Genomic DNA, 14,403 nt, shown 5'->3' with positions numbered 1-14,403 from the left:
GAGCACAGGGGCGGGCGGGAAGGGGGGAGCGGGCCCGGGGCTGGGCGGCCCCGCCGCTGGGCCCGGCCCGGCCCGGCCCGGCCCGGCTCGGCCCGGCCCGGTCCGGCAGGTGCTGCTGCCCCTCCCCCGCCGCGCCCCCCGCCGGCTCCTTCCACCGGGGCGCAGCCCGGCTCCTCCGGGAACGGCGGCCCAGAGCAATCGGGACAAGCAACCCGCCTCCCGCACCGGTACCGCACCGGCCCCGGGCAGCCAGGGGAGGCAGAGGGACCTTCCCGTGCCCGGCGGGGACGCCTTTGCCCGTTGCCTTTCACATCTGCCCGCACACTCCTCTTATTTCCCTTCCACCTACGGCTATTGAATACCTTGTTTCAGATACGTTATTATTATTGTTGTTATTATTACTATTATCATCACCGAATACCTTACTGCAGATACCTTTATTCCAGCTATCTTAAGAAACGCGAGTGAGCTCTCAGTTACTTCGTCACCACACCTGGCCCTTCTCCGAAAACGAGTGAAGGGCCCAGGCTGTGACCGTGCGCGCCCCGGGCCCGGTGCCCGCGGGGGAGCCGCTGCCGGGGCCGCGCACCCCCCGCCCCGGGGCCGCCTGGCGAAGCCGCAGCCGTGCTGTGGCGTTAACTCCTCCCGCCGGGCGCTGCAGAAGAGAGACCTGGGGAATTTAAGCCTAATTGAATCTTTCGAAGAGAAGGAAACACCCTAACCAGCATTATTGTATCGTTTGTACTTGGTCTAAAATGTTCGCGTAAATACTACAGGTACCTGCTTTTCACTTAAGCAAAACTTTGCTTGAATTAAACAGAAAGAACCCAAACCCAAAACCACCACCCCCCCCCCCCTCAAAAAAAGACAAACAAAACCACGAAAGCAAATCAAACCAACGCAACAAAAAACTCCACTTTGGAGTCTGCTTCGTCTCCCAGCTCAGTGCCTCCGTGCATAGGTGGGGTACAGCGTTAGCTGGCTGGGTGTGAAATGGTCAGATTGCTCATGAATGGGTGGGAACAGGGTTGCGTTTATTTCAACGAATGCCTTAAAATCGTAGTCTTTGCCGGCTGCCGGCATCCGCTGTTTAACTTCTGCTGGGACGGCTCTTCCCAGAAATAAACTTTCAAATAAAAATAAACTTTCAGATTTCATAGGAATTAGCATGTTAGCGGAATTGTCGGGGCAGAAAATTAAGTGCAGGCACTGCAGTCGGCTCCGGGGGCAGGGCAGCAGCCTTCTTGTGGGAGGCAGCCGACCACTGCAATTCGCTTTCGAACTTTTTTTTTTTTTTTTTTTTTTTTTTAACTGGTCGCATTAAAATGCGCATTGTGAAATATCTCTTCGTATAATTGAAAATGTATTTGAGAACTCTGCGATCCGTTCAGAGATATAGAGCAAAATAGGAAGCATGACCGGGTAAATTATTCGCTGGGTTTTTTTTTGGTTTTTTTTTTTTTTTTTTTGTGTTGGGTTTTTTTTTCGGAGTTTAATTCAAGGAAAACACGATTCCCCCTTCCTTCCCCCCCCCCCCCCCCCCCCTACCCCGCCCCCGGCCCCCTTTGATCGTCCCAGAAACACATTTTTCTGCTTCCCACACAGGATTAAGGTGGCGAAGCTTCCCTCATGACATGATCTTCTCCTACGGGAGTATCTCAAATGCAAAATGATTCAAGGCATTTGGTGCAGATGTCAGGAACTTCTGCTGGCGTTTATCTCAGCTCCTTCAGATCCCGAGCGCTTGACAAGGAATTACGGATGGCCAGCGGCCCCCCCCTCAACTGGGGGCTCACCCGAGTGGGTCGGACACCTCTCGCCTTCGGGGATCAATTAACGAGTTGGCAACGGCCGCTAAAAACTGCCCCTGAGCTCACCTCTCCCGGAGGTGTCTCCCACAGATGCAGAGGGTGCTCGGTACTATTCAGAAACGGTTCACACTTTCTGTTGCAGCCCTCGGTTCACGGTAATTAAGAGAGAAGGGGGCTTGCTTAATTTTTATTCTTAAAAGAAAAAATTCCGGGAAAGCCAAACGCCGTGTTAGGAAGGTGCCTGCCTTGCGGCTAGCAGCGCCGGCGGCGTCTCTTCCCCGCGTCTTCCAGCCGATGGTGGGAAATCGATGGCGGCCCCGCTCCCGCCCCCCTGTCCCCATGTCCCCATGTCCCCATGCCCTGGTCCCACCGCCGCTCGGGGAAAAGGGGGCCGAGGGCTTCCCGCCGCCGGCACCTTGCCACTTCCCTGCCAGCCGGGCTTAAGTAGGCGGCAGAAAAGCGGAGCTCAAGCCCAGCCCGGGGAGCGGGCGTTGGCTTGTCCTGGGCTTGTGTCGCGTCTTTTCTGGTGGCGAGAGCAAACTACGCGCCAAAGGAACTGCTTTCACACGGGTTAGCGTGTTTCGGCGCAGTGAAATGTCCCGGGAACTCTTCCTCCGGAGGCTGAGGGGAGGGCAGGAGGAGCAGGGAGAGGCATCCCATTTATCCCGGGGAACACGGGAACTGCCGGAACCGAGGGACACTGGCTGCCATACCATACCGCCCCACAGAAACCCCTCTGTCTTTTGCGTGAAGAAGGGCTTTGTGCAAAGATCAAACAGGACAGAAGAAAGTACTAATTAAACTTTCAGCCCTACGTACCGCTTGGTGAGTGCTCCGCGCCTTGCAGTTCACTCACTGGGGAAATACACTTGCCCCTCCTCATTGCAGTCCTCCTTTCCCTCCTCTTGACATTTTTCTTTTCTCTGATTCCCTTCATCTTCTGAGGTTTTGTGTTTGTGGCTTGTCCCTGCATTCCTTTCGGACCTACGATGCTTTTCTATACACTTTATTTCCAAAGGCTACTTAATTCACCCTCCAAACTCTTTTCGCTTGACTTTTGCATGTCACCTTCAGTTTTATGTTTAAGAGGTACTGAGCTGTGCTTGAATCTTTCGGTTCAAATCTGTGCTGTCTTGGGAAGGGCGTTAAGGTGTTGCCAGGAATGCCAGTACGAGACAGGCAAACTGGTGCCAGGCTGGAGCGTACGTGTGTGCCTGGCTCTGGGCAGCCGCCTGTAGCGAGGCTGTTCCGTGCCTTAGCAGAGACGGGCGGTTTGAAGGGACCTTAGAGGGGTCGTGGCAAATGTTCCAGTGCCTGTGGGCACAGCCCTTTTTCTGACACCCTTGGGCTTGATCTGTTAATTCACACTATCACCTTAGTCAGGCTACCTTTATGAAACAATATATTTGTTTTGTTCTCAAATTATTAATTAGCTTGTTAGTAAATCAAACAGAAACATATCCACCTAGGAAAAACACATAGAATAAATAAAAACGTTTAAGCCAGAAGAAGGAAACAAATGAATGGTGGAAGCAGCACCTAAAGCAAAGACTCTGTAACACCGGACTTTCTGATACTCTGAGCTGGGCGGCTACAGCCTTGCCACAGTGTCTGGCAGGGGAAATGCTTGTTTATGTATATGTACATACCTGCATACATATACACAGTATTAAGCAGCACCATAGTGCAGGCTGAAGCACTGGAGCTCTGGCACCATTCCTGTCCCCCTGTTGAAATGCTCCTTGGCAGCCCCTTGGCCCCCATCACTCACCAGGCTCCCAGCCAGGGCTCAGCGCAGGGGTTACGCCAGCCTGGGAACTATGTTGCCTCCTTCTTTAGGAGACAGAGTGTGCTCACAGGTACGGACATGTGCCAGGCTGCGGGAGTCGGCCAAGGCCCACTGGGGCACCTCAGCAGGGGCTGCAGGGGCAGCAGGCACCTCACCTGGCTTTGCACTGCCCAGCGTCCTCTGCAGGAAGGCTCTTCTGCAGCAGGCTTCTAACCACGGCCAGAGGCAGCACAGCACCATCCTCCAACGCACTAGCCTGGTAGCTCAAGCACTGAGGAAGACAGGTAGCTGCATGCAGGTCTCTCCTTTTAAGCAAACAGTTCCTGGTGGGCAGCAGACCCCCATCTACCTGCAGTTTATACATTTTAGATTAGCAATTTATTTTATACAACTACTGCAGAGTTTTGTGACGAGGGACTGGATGAGAGTCTGTCTCCTCTCCTGTCAGGGCTTTCCCCATGAAGGGGCAGAGGACCAGCCGCCTCTCACCTGTGATCAGTACTGAGCAAACTTCTGCCCCATCCTGTTGTATGCTCTCCAGACTAACCTGAAGGCAGGTTCTTATGATGATGTCTGAAAAAACTATGTTTCTTAAGATAAAATTTAAAGTATGTTTGCTATTGTGGATTCTATTACTGTATTAATTTAAATAATTATCTTACATGTTTCACTGACATAAGGGTAAAAATGAAGCCCAGGAACAAAATAATAAAGATGGTAGCAAACAGATTAAATTTACTTCACATATGAATTTTAAAAACACATATAAAACTGTAACGATTATTTCAGAAGTGCTTAATGACTCTGGATTCATTCTTGGATGCTTAGTTTGGGATATCACAAAGGCCTTGGTTAGCCCAGAGGTGTATTTTTATCAGCATTCTGAAAACGTTTTTCTACGTGCAAACATTGAGGACTCTTAAATAATTAATAAAGACAAGGATGGGGCTCCACTTCCTTCTGCTGCCCATTCGCTCTTCTGTCTTACTTTGGGCAGCAGTGACATCGTGCACAGGAGCACACTGCCAGTCAGAACATCTTTTTTTTTACGTTGAGAACTGGGGGTGCTGATCTTTGGGATGAAACCCAAGGCACGCTTTCTGGAAACAGATGATGACTTCCAATCATTTCAAATCCTGTTTCTGCAGCTAGCACTTGTAGTCTGAGGGCTCACGCGTCTGTTCAGTCAAGAGGCCAGAGGTACTGTTTCCTATTTCTGGTGCACTTATTTCTTAGAGAAACATGTAGCTTTGGGTAAGCGAGGTGCATTTTTCTGCTTCGTATAAACATTATGTTAATCCTGAATGGGAAGTGCCCAGTCAGAGCCTGCCTGTAGTCATATGGCTGTTGTTGAATGTGTGGCTTCTGTTATTCCTGGCTCTGCAGCTGGTGAACATGCTGTTCCTTCCACTTCCTCTGGTAATGGTCATCTGCAAATTTTGAGGGTAATCCAGGGCACCAAACACACACACAACACTGTAGCCATTCTTAAAAACATGAATTCTTTGTCTTTCCTTCATGCATACTTACATTTGCACACAATATTTCCAGAGTTTCATAAATGGAAAAGACATTTTCTGATTAACTTTATAAAGTGAAGGTACAGTGAATTCAGTTTACTCACTTTAACTCCTTGTATTTGGAGCAGAATGGCACAAAGAGTATCCCTGGGTTAGAATTTGATTTGGTAACTTTTCTCTTGATTGCAAAAGAAATGAATGAGAAATATTTGTAAAGGTACATGACATGCAAAGACCCCCTGTAACATACATTAGCAATACATACAATATTGCATACACAGCAATACTAGTCCAGAAAAGTACATGTTGCCAAAACTAGCCAGTGCCTGGCCATTTTGACAAGCAGAAATGTGTCACTGATGGATTGCCCCAAACCAGAATAACGCAAACCCATTTTTAATTCTTTTGCATTTCATTGGAATTTTTAATATCATAAACTAATGAAAATCTACCCTAGCTATAGTTTATTCATTGAAAGAAAAAAACCATGGATTTGTTGGGTAGTTTTTAATCATCTATACAGCTGGTTGAAGAGAGCCACTTCTCAATTTATAGAAAGAACAGTCATTAAAACACCTTGTATTAGAATCTTTTGTTTAGAATATTTTTAGCAGAATTTTAATGACAGCTGATTAAACAGATTTATGATATTGATTTATGTACCATTATATCTTTATTTAATACTGAGATTCTGATACCACCCAGAGGTTTCAGAAAGAATTGGGTTCCTGTTATGTTCAGTGCAGTATAGACTTGCAGAAGAATAATAGTTGATACAGGGAAGCTTATAGTCTCTAGAGATTAAATGTCTCTTTTTCTGAATCTAGGACACTGTTGTCAATTGCGTATAGTGATGAAATTTCAGTTCAGCTTTCACTTCAGCATTTATTGTAAACAGTTTTGTGGTTTTTAAATATTTTATACATACATATATGTTTATATGTTGCTGATTTTAAAAAATCTAACCATTTGTGTTGTCGAATCACTATTTTTTACACTTGGAATTTGATTTATACTCCAAAATTCAGCTCCTTTGGCATCTCAGCTAGAACTCATACCAGCTGGTGGTAGGCTTGGCTGCTGCCTTTTTTTGTAGTTGAATTACTATCCATCTCCAGCAGAAGTTCTTATTATCTTCTCCTTATTAGTCCTTTATTGTTCCTTTTTTCCCCTTCAGTAGTTATTTGAATACATTTTCTTACCCTGGGAAATATCTACCACAACACTAATTTACCATAACTCCAAGCTATGTACTGCTAAAACCACAACCACTTGTTTAACTGCATCTAGAGTATGGAAAGGGTGGGCAAGGTGCAGAATTGAAAGTAAATTGCTTACATTTTTCCTTCTCTGAAGGCAATGGTGAGTGCCAGCCTTTATCCCCCCTGCAGAGGGAATGACAGCTGAGGAAGCCTGGGTTTGTCTCATGTCTGGTTTTGTGTAGGTGTGATGCAGTGCTTGGTAAAACTGCTTAACTATTCTTGAATCAGCCAAAAGCAAGGCTTTACCATTGCATATCCTTTGCAACAAAAAGGATTGTTTAAAACTAGAATTATTCAGAAACCCATGCTTATCTGGGTTCATCCCTCAGCTCTGCTAGGACAGATGACTGGAGGATAGCCATGGATAAGGTGGCAAATGCAAAGATGCCAACTACACAGGGATGTGTAAAGCGATGGGTTCCTTGAAGTGCAATGGTCTTAGTCTGGATAGCCACAGACCACTTCTGTTGGTGAAATACATGGTTACCTTTGGTGGTGAAACATTGCTTTTCAGAGGAATATTTAATCCTCAGGGTAGATGTTTTTAAGATCCTCTAAGAAGGTACAGTAGGCTTTTCATATTTTATGCTCTATGACGAGCCTTTCTCATGGCATATTAACAGCATGCTGGGTTTGCCTTTCGTGAGGCTGCTTTTTGCCTGAGCCATTTCAGAGTATGCATTGGTATAAGGAGAGACAAGTCTGGTTTCTTTTGAAAGAACACAAGTTCAAGAGGAAAAAGCAAACAGTATATTGGCCTCTAGCCCTACCAGTTCCAGTCAATTCAGAGAGACGATTTATTATAAGAAGAGTATTCAGCACGGTGTTGGAGTGAATAATTAATTTCTTTAAAACTTGTTTGAGTGAATCGTAGTTCTGATCCACCAGAGATTTCTGGATTTGTTCCTTATGTTTTTATAGATTTTATTTCTTTCTTTTAACACTGTATTCTGTCTTGGTAAATGGGTCTTAAAAACTTATTCAATCATGAAATCAAAAGAGAGGAAATATTTTCCCCTCCAAAACAGCAGAGACTAAAAGATAGACAGAACAATGCTTCTTTTATTTTAAAAAGTCATGCTGAATGATGAATACAGATTTTATCTTTGGGGCAAACTTTTTTTTTTTCCTGTCAGCTATCAATAGTTTGAAAGAGATATAAAATATTTTTAAATAAGAAACAGTGCAGAAATTAGTGGCCACGCATTTTTTTCCCATGGAAAGAATTTTTAAAAACAGGTGTTGCTGTAACCCTTTGCAATAGAAATTTAAGATACTTTATTCGTATATAGATGGTGTATTTTTGTAGGACTGGGATCTCTCTGAACTGCTAAGTTCAGAACTCTTTGGAGAAATATTAAGAGTAATGTGGGTCATGATAGAATTGTTGGAACTGTTTAGGATGACAGTGTTTACCTTGATGTCTCTGAGACTCACGCCCTGTAAAGGATTTAAAGGCCTTAAACTCGTACGCTTTGTTCTCAGATTTTTGTTTTAATTCCCTCTGGTTTTACTGATGTTTATTTCCCTTCTTTTGACACTGTTGTCTATGTTGGCTCTTAAAATCTTACTCAGATCATGATATCAAAAGAGAGGAAGTATTTTCTTGTATCTTCCAGCTTGGCAGGGGGATTGGTTAATTCTTAAAATGTGAGTGTGGCATGGGATTTGAAGTTCTTATTTTGTTACCTCAAGTATTATAAGCATTCACTATCTCTGATTTGCACATTTATTTGTATGTATCATGACTTTTGCTTCTGTGATGTAAGTAATTTCTTTTTGTAATAGCAGTTATGACACAAACCAATTATTGTTAGAAGAGTAAATAATAGATTTTTTATTTATATCTGAACCAAAAATTAAAGCATTTTATTCCAATTTGATCCCAAATTATTTTGTTTTATTGTTTTTTCCCCATAAAATTTTTAATTAAAATATAAATGGAATTTTGAGTTTTAAATGTGGCCAGTTTTATTTTTAAAGCATCCATAAACCCCTCTGTTTTTCTGAAATGAAACATGATTTTGACATATTCTAATATAAAGATAGAAAATCTGAATCTGTTCACCAGATTTAATCTTACTTTGTATAACATCTTCCTGAAGTTTTGTTTTCTGAATAACTCACTATTGATAAAAAATAAAGTTCCTTAGTTGTTTTTGCAGTTTTATGCATTTGCTTATGTCTATGAAATAAGTTCAGTAAGAATTGTTTACATATATCACTTGATATAGTAGGTGATTTGAAGGCACAAAATAAAACAGACATGCTGAATTTTTAAACTTGTTGCATATGAAGCAGTCAGTATCTGCCCTGATGGAAAAATTAAATTATTAAGGAAAATTTTGTTTTTCAAAACTGTGGAGAAGTAATTAACAGGAACATAAAAATTATCAAAAGTTTTATTTATGTCTTAAGGGTCTCGTGGCCATGTAGATAAAAGGAGAAAAAAAATGTGATAGACAGGAAAACATGGATGAAATATGAAAGACATTGGGCTAAAACAATAAAAGGAAGGTGCCAGTCACCAACAAAGACTTAAGGTTCCCTGGGGGGCGCCCCTTCTCTTTTCCTTTCCAAACAAGCTCAGGCCCCATGCAAGGGGTGGGCATTCGCTGGGGTAACTGTGCATCCCGCAGAGGGTTGCCCACCCCCAGACACCTGACAGCCCTACCCCAATGGGCAGCTCAGGCGCTGGGGGGGATGGGGACTTTTGGGAGTGCGTTTGATCAGTCAGGGAGACTATCACTACACCTTTGTTGGAGGAACCACTTTGCTTCTCCATTGGAAAGTGGGCCTAGAAAGAAAAATTTTTGGTAGGCCATGTTTGAAAAGGTAACTAGAGAGCATTGTTTTCTAGGCAGGTATTAGGGTAACAGTTCCCTGATACCCTAGTTACTTAACAAAGCCAGACCTGAAGCCAAGGGGACCTTTGACTAAGGTTGGATCCTTACTTAGCAGGCAAATCAATGATAAGTAGAAATAAATTCATCTGTAGTTAACACTTGTGGGACTCAAGTGTCCACAAAGCCAAGTACTTTTTGTTTTTCAGCTGTCAGTGGCAGGCGTGGCAGTCTCACATTTTTTTCCATGGATTTGGCTCTCCAAGATATCTGCTTTTATTAGCAGCAGTTGATCTTTCTGTAATGAGGTGACCACATTACAGCTTTGTCAAATTTCTTCCCAAGAATGGTACTTCATGTTCAGATTTTCTGTTTATGTCACACAATATCACACAAAGAGCTGCTACAAGCTTCGGAAGTTGATCTATTGCAAGTGCTTCTTGCTGAGAAAGATTATTTTTATTTTTTGTGAATATGCATCTTTTAAACTTTTACAGGGGAAGATTACATTTTTGACTTTTTTTGTTGTTTGTACTGCAGCTATTTAATTAACATTAATTTGTTAAATTAAAATTAAGAATATCTTCCAGGAAATTATGCTAAAAGAATATTTAAACGTACTTTTTTAATGTTTCTGATCCAAATGCCCACAATTTCTTAGAAGACCATTAGTAGGAGGTCCATTCTTCAGTTTTATAAACATTTTTTTGCCTTACTAAGTCCCACAAGAGCTGGGATGAAGCCAATGTAGACCAAAACCAAGTTGGCTGATACATGTGCAGAACTTAAGGCCAATATAAATGCATCTATGAGACGTATGTGTATGAAAAATCTAGGGACAACAGTTTGAAGAAGACCACCAACAAATAGATCACACATGAACATTTCTTTCATGTGCCTGAAAGAGAATCATTGCAGAGATGTTTAGACAGTTTTATTTGTAGACTGTAATTTACTATATAGCAGGAGAGAAACCAGTGTTTTACAGACATCTCCAATCTGAGAGATGTAAAACCAACCTATTATGACACATGGAGAGAAACGTATCAATTTTTTAAAGAAGTTTTCAGAAGTGAAGCAATTGTTAGAGGACGAAAAGTATATATCTAAATTTATGATGCTACTGTGTAGTATGTCTCTTAAGAAATGTTTAATCATTTAGCAAAGGCTATAAACATTTGCTATGAGCATTTAAACTGATTAAATATACTATGAATGCTGTACTTCATCAGAAGATTTTAATAATGCATTAGGTGCTTGAAAGATATCCCAAATATAAGGAAAAACCCACTTCCATAAGGTAGGTAGAAAATGAAAGTGTTGTCAGTAAAAGACCCCGGGGGCTGTAACCCATAGTCGTGTTCACGTGAGTCATTCTGAAGTCTGTGACAGTAAGCGCTGTTTTGCCTTAGCAAGGGTTGCAGATTTGCACTGGTTATTAGGATTAATTCTGTACTCCAGCTTTCAAAGGGAAATGTCACACTAATGCCAGCATTTATTGGTATCCAGCAAAATTTAGAGACAATGAGTCCTTGCTCTGTCAAAATCAAACACTCTGTGAAGCAATTCTTTCCCCAGAAAGGGATTTGATATCATTGTCGCATCTGGCATATGCAGAGCCACATCTAACCATTTTTTTCCTTGCTTCCAGGAGAAAAAAGCCCAAACGCAAAAACCCCAAACAAACAACCTCCCCTCACAACCCTGGCTACAAAAAATACATTGTGCTGCATCTGTCCCTCCCTTGTTGAGTTTCCCTGTTCTGTCCTTTGTTGTTGGAGATAATGACATCTTTTTATTCTGAATAATTATTAGATGACCAACTATTAGTCTATTTGAAATTCTCTATTCAAGTTAAATGACATTTAAGTTTTTCCTTTGCAACTCTGCAATTTTACTGTCAGTAAAAATTCAAAATCCAAACTGGATAATTTCATGGGGACATATTAATACTGAGTTATCTCGGTCAATCTTCTCATTAGGAAACAGTGATAAGATATAATTTTGCAGGTTTTTGAACACAGTATAATGTAGATAGTGTATGTCATAGTACATGTTTTGCCACATACTTCAAATACAAGATGACCCCCTAATGATGTCAAGCCATGATGTGATGCACATGCACGCCATTGACAGGTAGAAACTGTAATGATTAAAATAGGAATGTTGGCTGTTATTCCGGGGGGAATATTCATTACCACCTCATTTTGGCCTGCAAACTTATCTGATAATTTAGAAGTTAATCACCTTTGGCTTTCTCTGCAGGTAATACAGAAGGCAAAGGAGTAATCTCATTCAGAAGTGCTTCACTGAAAACAGAGGGAACCAAGGGACCCTAGCTTTCTCTTAACTTGGGAACCCCTCGTTAGTGCAGCTGATATCTGACAGAGGGAAGAAGATGATTTGGGAGATGATAGTCCTCTCTTCCATAAGTAAGTGCCTTTACTGGTCTTGTGCCTGTGACCCCATTTGCCATTTCCTGCCATGTCGGGGTGAGCCAGGGATTCTGGCCGGTCACAAATATCCTGCCTCCACAACTGGTAGGAAGCAAAGCACGGATTTCCATTGTGTGTGTGAGTTATGGAAAAGGCAGCTGAATGTGTGAGATGATTTTGCATTCAAAACTGAAATCAGGGTGGTGGTATAGCATTAGCCAGATGACAGTTTTCACGTGCTGGGGAGAGTGGGTACTCAAGCAGTCAGGAAAACTAGAGATGACTCTACAGGTGTTATACATGTAACGGCAGATTGGAGGAAGTAGTCTGTAGGTGTCAGTGCATACACCTGCATTGGCTTTTTTGTAGGGGTGTTTAAAAACCTGGTATATGTACTTATATAAATACACATAACTACACATTATATATAGACATGTATTTATAAAGTCTGGAACCTACAAGGGTAAATATGATGGCTTAGCAGAAGGGTTTCAGCATGTTTAGGATAACAGAGCAAATAGCATGCAGTGACAATGTTAGCACTGAAGATTTTAGGGGCAAATTCAAAAATATTAGCATTGTAGATGAGGCCTATTGCTACAAATGTTAGCTGGAACAGCAGTTGGTTGCAGATGTAATTTTTTATGTCTGAGATTGCGGTGGCAACAAGATGTCACCTGGAGTTTGGAAAGAGAAGCAGTGAACTGTTGGCAATGAGGGTGAGACCAAGCGAGGAAAGCATAGAAAAAGGAAGAGGCAGAGAATGAGGTGTTGAAAAAAGATGACAAGTGGGATACAGAAGGAGAGAAAAGGCAGGGAAAAGAGAACTGGCTGGATAGGCTGTATTTGTTGTTTCTTTTCCCTGCTTATTATTTGAAGCATTGATCTTATTCTACTCTCCTCAAATGCTTTGAGGTTTTTGTCCAACCAGGAGTTACACGGAGTAGGCAGACATGGTGAATATTTATTGACTTAACTGGAGTATAATATTTTTAACAAGGCAAAAGCCTTTTAGCTACATGGCAAAGAATCAGAATTAAATAAAACCCCAAATCCTCTCTGGCTACAATATCAATCCCAGATCAGTCTCAGAGAGTGAGAGTTGTGAAAGCATTAAAAATAATCTAAAAATAAAGATTAAAATAGCTAATATTGACATCCTGTTTAGATACAGAAGCACCAACTGAACTGCTTGTTCTTACAGCTTGTTTTTGCAGCCAGTCCTTCAAACAGGCAGCCAGGGGCCAAATTACTATTGAAAAATGCATGGAAGAGCTGAAAGAAAAGCCAGTCTGAGGATGTGGGCTTTTTCCTTGCTGCTGCTCTCTGAGCTAGGAAACTTCTTCTTTATTCATAAAGTGCCTCATAGCAGCTAGTTCCCAGAAGCCTGGAGAAGAGAGCTGCTTCTGACAAGGATAGGACTCATCTATCAACAAACAAAGGAGAGAGCTTCTTAGGAAAAAGTCTATTATCTTTATCTTTTTCTTTATTATCTTTATTTGTCTTCCTTCTTCCAGTGTTTATTCAGTGTTTATTGTGCAAGTACATAGACATCTCTTTGGTCTCTGTGGATGGGAACGCCTTTGCAAATCTCAAGCATGGCTCTACTCTGCCATTTTTCAGACTGGTGTCCCTCTTAATTCCTGATGGAAAGTGGTTTCTCTTTTTGGTGTGCCCATTTTTTCGCTCTTATCTAAAAGGTACTACCATTTCGTCTCTGTGACGCCATCATTAGAAGAGTGGTCTAGAAGGTGCTGTGTTACTACTGCTAGAAGTGTTTCTGCTGTGGATATCTGCCATGCAGTTTATTAGCAGAGATTTCTCTTGTGAACATCTCTGATACTCCATGACTTGGCTTTGATGGGGTCTTTTAGAAGAGGCACTGAATTACACTGAGAGAATAAAGAAAGTTAGGGAAATACTTATTTAATATTGCAAGAGATCTTCTCCATGTGTATATTTAGGTACAGGGACACAAAAAGAAAGGAAAAGTATTTTAAAGATTTTTAAGCATTTTGGAACTTCATTGCTCTCTCATGGGTATGACAGAAAGACCTGTATTCTCTCTGCTGTGTATATCGTACACGCAATTGTTAAACACGGATGTAGTTTCACAATACTCTGCCTTCAGGGGCAAACCCAGATTAAAGGGTCCTCTGTCCTCCCCCCCTCCTCTGTTGGCAACTCGTTATCCTGCACTGCTACGCAACCCCACGTGAACTTGTGAGGTCACCCTGACATGATCTGAAGGGATCCAGGTTAAAAATAACTCTCCGAAAGGGTTATTTTCAGCAGTCTGGTTTGCCCTGTGCTCCCACAAGCAGTTGTTGTGGCATAGCTGGCGGGGGAAGCTGCAGCGGAAGAGCAGAACCCCACAGCCGGAGGTGGGAAGGAGCAGCTGCTGACATCGTCCCAAGTGCAGGAGGGACTCTGCTGCCATTAACGCCTTTGGAGCTACGGGCTTGATCCTGTTCTGCTGATAACAGTAGGCTTCTTTCCACGGGTGCTAACCAAGGGCACAAAGGAGGTGGTCTTCTCCTCACCTCCACTCACTAAAACCGCAAAGGTCGTTTGTTGTCAGATTCTTTTCTCTGAGACTGCTGTATGTCTCCTAATTAATAATTCTACAACTATGGTACATGAACCACTCTTTTCCATATTTGCATATTGGATTGTTTGTGTTGATTGCGTATTCAGATGTAAAATTAGAAATTTGCAGTCAAAAATTAACAATTGCCATACA

At 42.4% G+C, this 14,403-nt stretch overlaps 1 long non-coding RNA gene across 2 annotated transcripts in view; it reads left to right on the top strand.

Annotated features, from left to right (window-relative positions):
• Window positions 1-13,964: 13,964 nt before the first annotated feature.
• LOC141943267 (uncharacterized) overlaps window positions 13,965-14,403 on the top strand; it is a 28,897-nt gene continuing 28,458 nt past the window's right edge. Inside the window, exon 1 of one of the 2 annotated variants that reach the window (XR_012628907.1) lies at window positions 13,965-14,145. This is a non-coding gene — a long non-coding RNA (uncharacterized LOC141943267). Of the gene's footprint in view, window positions 14,164-14,403 lie in introns of both variants that reach the window. The other variant, XR_012628908.1, reaches the window with a different exon arrangement.

Source organism: Strix uralensis, chromosome 4 (genome assembly GCF_047716275.1).
Source record: "Strix uralensis isolate ZFMK-TIS-50842 chromosome 4, bStrUra1, whole genome shotgun sequence".
NCBI classification, from domain to species: Eukaryota; Metazoa; Chordata; class Aves; order Strigiformes; family Strigidae; genus Strix; species Strix uralensis.
Note: the sequence above shows the minus strand (reverse complement) of the source record. Positions and strands in the feature narration are given on the sequence as shown.